The sequence below is a fragment of the Hyaena hyaena genome, unplaced genomic scaffold (assembly GCF_003009895.1).
Source record: "Hyaena hyaena isolate Hyena2069 unplaced genomic scaffold, ASM300989v1 scaffold_112, whole genome shotgun sequence".
NCBI lineage: Eukaryota > Metazoa > Chordata > Mammalia > Carnivora > Hyaenidae > Hyaena > Hyaena hyaena.
The window spans coordinates 876,430-882,037 of record NW_024080744.1 but is presented as its reverse complement, the minus strand read 5'-3'; the positions used below and the strand labels follow the sequence as shown (position 1 = coordinate 882,037).

At 40.4% G+C, this 5,608-nt stretch overlaps 1 pseudogene; it reads right to left on the bottom strand.

The window, feature by feature from the left end:
- Window positions 1–693: 693 nt before the first annotated feature.
- On the bottom strand, window positions 694–893 carry LOC120234596 (annotated as a pseudogene).
- Window positions 894–5,608: the final 4,715 nt, after the last annotated feature.

Below are 5,608 nucleotides of genomic sequence, written 5' to 3'. Positions count from 1 at the left end.
CACAATGCAAATCTGATGGTGGCACCTCCCTGCTTTGAGTCAATTCCCTCTAAAGGGATGTCAGTGTCACTGTTCATCCTTACTGTCCTATGTAAGTCAGTCACCTTTCAATTCCCAGTGACGGTATCCTCACTCAAAGTAGCTTAAGCAAAAATGAGGAATTTCTTTGTTCATGTAACCAGTCTGAGGTTGGCTTTAGGTGGGGCTTGACTTAGTCCTGCCTTTCTCATGTTAGTTTTGTTTCTAGACAGGCTCAGTCCATGTGGAGGCAACATGTCATCGGTATCTCCAGGCCCCCATGGTCCTTCAAACTGGGATCCTGAGGAACGGAGACGATTGGGGTTGGCCTGGGTTGGGTCATGTGCTTTTTCTTGGGGCCACTCCAGAATGGAATGAGGAGTACAACAGAGGGGAATGGGTATTTCCCAAAGGAAAGGATTCTAGGCAAACCATGGCACCTATATCTCCACTCTTCTTCAGACTCTAATCCGTCTCTCTCCCTCTCTTTCTCTCCCTCTCCTTCTTGGTTCTGCAAGGACCTTTACTGGATGTCTCCTTCCAGAGGAAGGATATACACATACCCATGTGGCTGTGGTCAGGCATTGCTCCCAGCTCTTCTACCTCAGTAGAATGAACCCCAGGCACAATGCTGACTGCCCGCGGTGAGCAGGGCAGCGGGAGGCTCCAGCACAGTCACTTCTCCAGGGGTACAGAACTGAGCAGCCTCTCCATCAGGTCAGCGTGGGCCAGCAGCATGCAGTGCCCACAAGCACTCAGGCCCAGTGAGCCCAGGGCACCCCCTCGGTGTACGAGGCCCACAGCAACCTCAGCTAGGCCTCCTACTTGTTGCCCGCCATCTTGCCACAGGTGAGGCAGCACATAGGTATGATCATGGCGGCAGCACGGCAGCAGGCTGGTCCCACAGACTGTCTGACCGACAGCCACATGCCATGATTCTCTAGACTCATCTCTTTTCTAGCTGTACCTCAACTATTTTCAGTTCCATGAACATGCCAGACTCACTTCCTTATCTTTTATTTTGTGCACCTCACTGCATTGGCCCCAACTAGCCTTCCTCAATTTTTTACCTATTGTCAACTCATCCTTCAAGCTTTTCCTGATCCTCCCTATCTGGGCTGGGTACTCATACGTGTGATCCCATAAGCATGTAATTGATACTCTTGACATCACACTACAGTCTGTTGCAAGTTCTTGTTTGCATAAGTACTTGTCCCTCCCTCACTAAACTAGCTCCTTGAGTTCAGTGATTGCTTAATGAATGGCCCACAAATGTTTATTGAATGATTGAAAGACAACCTCAGTATGGATAAGAATGTAACCTGATTCCTCCATTTATAAAGTTCCAACGAAAAGTCTTGCAATTTTGTTTAGGAGTTAAGGTATAATCTATTTTTTTAGAAGATATTTTTAAAGTAATCTCTACACCCAGTGTGGGGCTCAAACCCACAGGCCTAAGATCAAGAGTTGTATACTACCGACTAGCCAGTCAGATACCGCAAGGTATAATCTGTTACAAATAAAACCTTACACATGTAATTTGCTACATATGTGTTAACGAAGTAGACATTAACATTAAATATTAAATCATGCTAAATTAAGTATCATTGGCCTTTGAATATGATGTTATAGTTCTATTTGAAATATTGCCACCAATATCTGGTTAGCTAGGTCAGGGTTTCTTAACCCAGAGTCTATAGATCTCTAAAAGATTTGAGGGTAGAATCCAGATGATATGTGAACTTGGATGCAAATAAAAATTATTTCCTCTAAACTTTAAGTGGAATTTAGCATTTCTTTTGATTATAAATGTAGCAATCCAGAGCTGCATCAGGCCATAGTTGTGACTTTGTCAACAATAGAAATCAGGTGTTTTAATATCACAATAATTATAGAGATATCATACTGTTTATGCTACTTTGATATCATAGCAGTTGTCAAACTTCCTGCTAGATGTGGTTATTAAATGAACACATATATTGCTGCATTACACATTTTGATAACTCGTACTTCAATATAAGTTTTTACATTTTTTTATTATTTTTTTTAAGAGAGAGAACACATGAGCAGGGGAGGAGTGAGAGGGAGAGAGAGAGAGAGAGAAAGAGAGAGAGAGAGAATCCCAAGCAACCTCCACACTCAGCTTGGAGCCCGACACCAGGCTTGGTCCCATGACTGTGGGATCATGACCCAAGCTGAAATCAAGAGTCAGAAGCTCAACCAAATGAGTCGCTCAGGTGCCCCTAATTGGTTTCCTTGTAATGCAATGCATTTCATTTTCTGCACTTAAAAACATTATTCTGAAAAAGAAACCATGGCACAAAAAAGTTGAATTGATCATGGCATTCGTTTGAAATTAAGACCAAAGTGTGGAGATCTGACTCCAGAGAAACTTAGCCCTCCTGGCCTCTGTACTGACAGGCAAAGGATAGAGATTATGGGCCTTCTGGACAATCCTAAAACTATAAATCTAAGAAAAGATGACCTTTCTCAGACTGAAAATTTATTTGGATGGAAAAGCCATGTGACTTATTTAAGTTTCAAAGGATCTCTGGGGTAGGTTGGAAAAGTGGAGTAAATGCATTTGGATCTACTCATAAGCTCACAACTAAATGCTGCAGACTTTGGCCTAAGAGCTTGTCCAAGAAGACATCTACTAGAATAGGATTTTGGTTATCAAAACTGTTAGGACATGCTGCTCTGTATTCTTTCTGATAATTGGTGACAAGGACCTCTCAGAGGTAGTAAACTCATTGGAATATTTATTCTCTAGGGATTTCTCTTTGGTTTATTTGTCTTGGTTCCAACAGGAAGCAGGTGGTCCTTAAATTAAGATAATTTGAGGAGATACTGCACAAAAGTATGGGAGCAGGGAGCCACGACAGGAAGCACAGTAACTTGAGCAACTCCAGGTTAGTGGCAGCAGAGCTGACATTACCTCTTGGCCAGAAGGAAAAACACAGGGAGTGGCAAATCAAAGGAAAGTAGTGAAGGGAAGTTTGGAAGAGATGGTGATGGAGCTAAAAGAATAGATATTCTGACCATTAGTTTATCTCTGACCAGGGCACTCCTTGGAAAAACCTACCCAGAGGCCAGGAGGCAAAGGAGCTCACTGCTGTGGTCTCTTCATCAACATCATGGGGAAGTGGGTGAAGTAGAGATGGACGGGACAGAGATATCCAGTACATTTGAAAAGTCCCTATCATAGCACATATCACAGTATTTGATGGTCCAAGGGGGGCAGAGCTGCAATATTTAACTAGTCTAATTTTTTTTTAAGTTTGAGACTCACACACACACAAAGAGAGAAAGAGAGAGAGTGGGCAGGGGCAGAGAGAGGGAGAATCTTGAGCAGGCTCCATGGTGTCAGCACAGAGCCCGATATGTGGCTTGATCTCACAAACTGTGAGATGATGACTTGAATCAAAATCAAGAGTTAGATGCCTAATTGCCTTAGCCACCCAGGCACCCCTATTTTTGTACTTTTTAAATTCATGGCTATGCCTAGTAAAATTCTGGCTCACAGTAAATACTTAATGTTACTGGATGATTAAACAGAGAATTGGCATGCTACTGAAACAAAGAGTAAAAAGCAAACTACTACCAATAATTAGGAACTAAGTATTTACTTTCAGACAGTGGACATTTAAAATGTTATGAAGGGGTACCGGGTTGACTCAGCTGGTGGAGCAGAGTTGATCTCAGGGTTGTCAGTTGGAGCCCCATGCTGGGTGTAGAGATTACTTAAAAATAAAATCTTTAAAAAAATGTTATGGAAATATGGGAGCATCATGTAGCTCAGGCAGATGGATGTCATAGCTTTATGATGTAGCTAAGTACAATTGAGTGTCAGTACTTAACGGATTCTGTGTTTGCATGTTTGCCTGGTACTCTCCGGGTCACCTCTACAGTGAAAATTTTGACTTGCTCAATGCGTATGTTCCCACTTGGGGTTGAGCAAGGTGTTTCACCTCCCATACTATAGATGAATATCTTTTGCTCCAGCTAGTGCCAAGTTGTTGGCACTTTTGTGCTTTCGTTGGTGATTTCTCTGTTTAAAATGCTCCCCAGATGTAGTGCTGAAGTGCTAATGTTCCTAATAGGTGCAAGAAGGCTGTGATATGCCTCATGCAGAAAATAACGTGTTAGGTGAGCTTCAGTGAAGCATGAAGTTACAGGACTGTTGACTATGACTTCAATGTTAGTAAATTAACAAAACAAAAAGACACCTGAAATAAGCTTATGTATTGATTAGTTGATAAAAATGTGACCAGAGGCTTGCATAACAATAGGCCTGTATTTTCCCTAGGAGCAATGGTTCAGGATTCATTAATTCTGTGTTAGTGGTGACTATAGAATCTAACTGCCATGAAGAACAATCAACTGCACTTATGGTTTTCCAGTTCCTAATAAAGATTCAAAAAAGAAAATTCAATTTACAAAAGACATTTTTCTATAGTTGGCAGCTGATTGGTACTCATAATGTAAAACCAAAAAGGGGAGAAACATTAAAACCCATCACCACTGCATAATTTCGATGTGATACATTAAAATTTATTAGTTTCTGAATAGTATTTGATTAATTCCAAATTATTTCAATTAAGGTTGTCTAGGCCATATAGTTGGAAAATTAAAGAAATTAGTGGGAGGGAAAAGGGAAAACAATCTAATACATTGACTTTAAGAATTACATATGCTTTATTCTTATTATCTGGACTCAGCTGGTTAATCCTTAGGCCAATTTATACCTACTCCACAATAAATCATACATTATCCAAACACTTCATGCTTCTACTTACAGTAGCATAGCAAACTTGAAGTTCCTTTTAAAAAAGAAATCACCATTCCATTGACTAATGTAGACAATTCCTCCATGCTCTGGAATAAGAATATTTAATGTTAGCCAACAAAGACAGCCAGCTATTCTTTTGAGGCATGTTAAATAGTGGCAGCCTTTTGATTTTTAGTTGCTTTAGGTATACAACCTTGAATAATAGGAGACACTGAGCTGAAATTTCTAACCCATCTTCTATCGGTAAGGATGGTATTTTCCCCCAGGGACCACCAGGTATTTATAAAAATTTGTACTAACATTCTGTAAGAATCCACAAACATCAATAAGAAGCTGACTTTCTTGTCATGCTCCAAATGTCTTTAAGACTAGACCTACTACATATATTATAAAGAGCTTTAGGATTAATATTGAGTGCCTGGGTATTATAGTAGTAAAAGTTAGGTCATTTTTTTTTTATATCTGAAAAACACTTTTGGTACCATGACCATACCCCAAAATAAGGATTAGTGCTATTGGTGATTAAGAAGCACAGAAGCTGTAATTATGGCATACCCTTCCTGTGAATATAAGCAGCAGACCTCTGAAAATGTGAAGGGAAAACACCCAGGCACTTAAATCAATGAACATTTGGCGGGAGGAAACTTTTAAGATGACTGTTTGCAGCCTTGACAGAGTTGCATTAACATCAAATAGCTGTACTTCTGTGTCCACTTACAAGGAATACTATAAAGAAGCAGTCAAGCCATGTTTAATAAAATGTGTCAGTATACAGAAAATGTATTTTTTCACAATTAG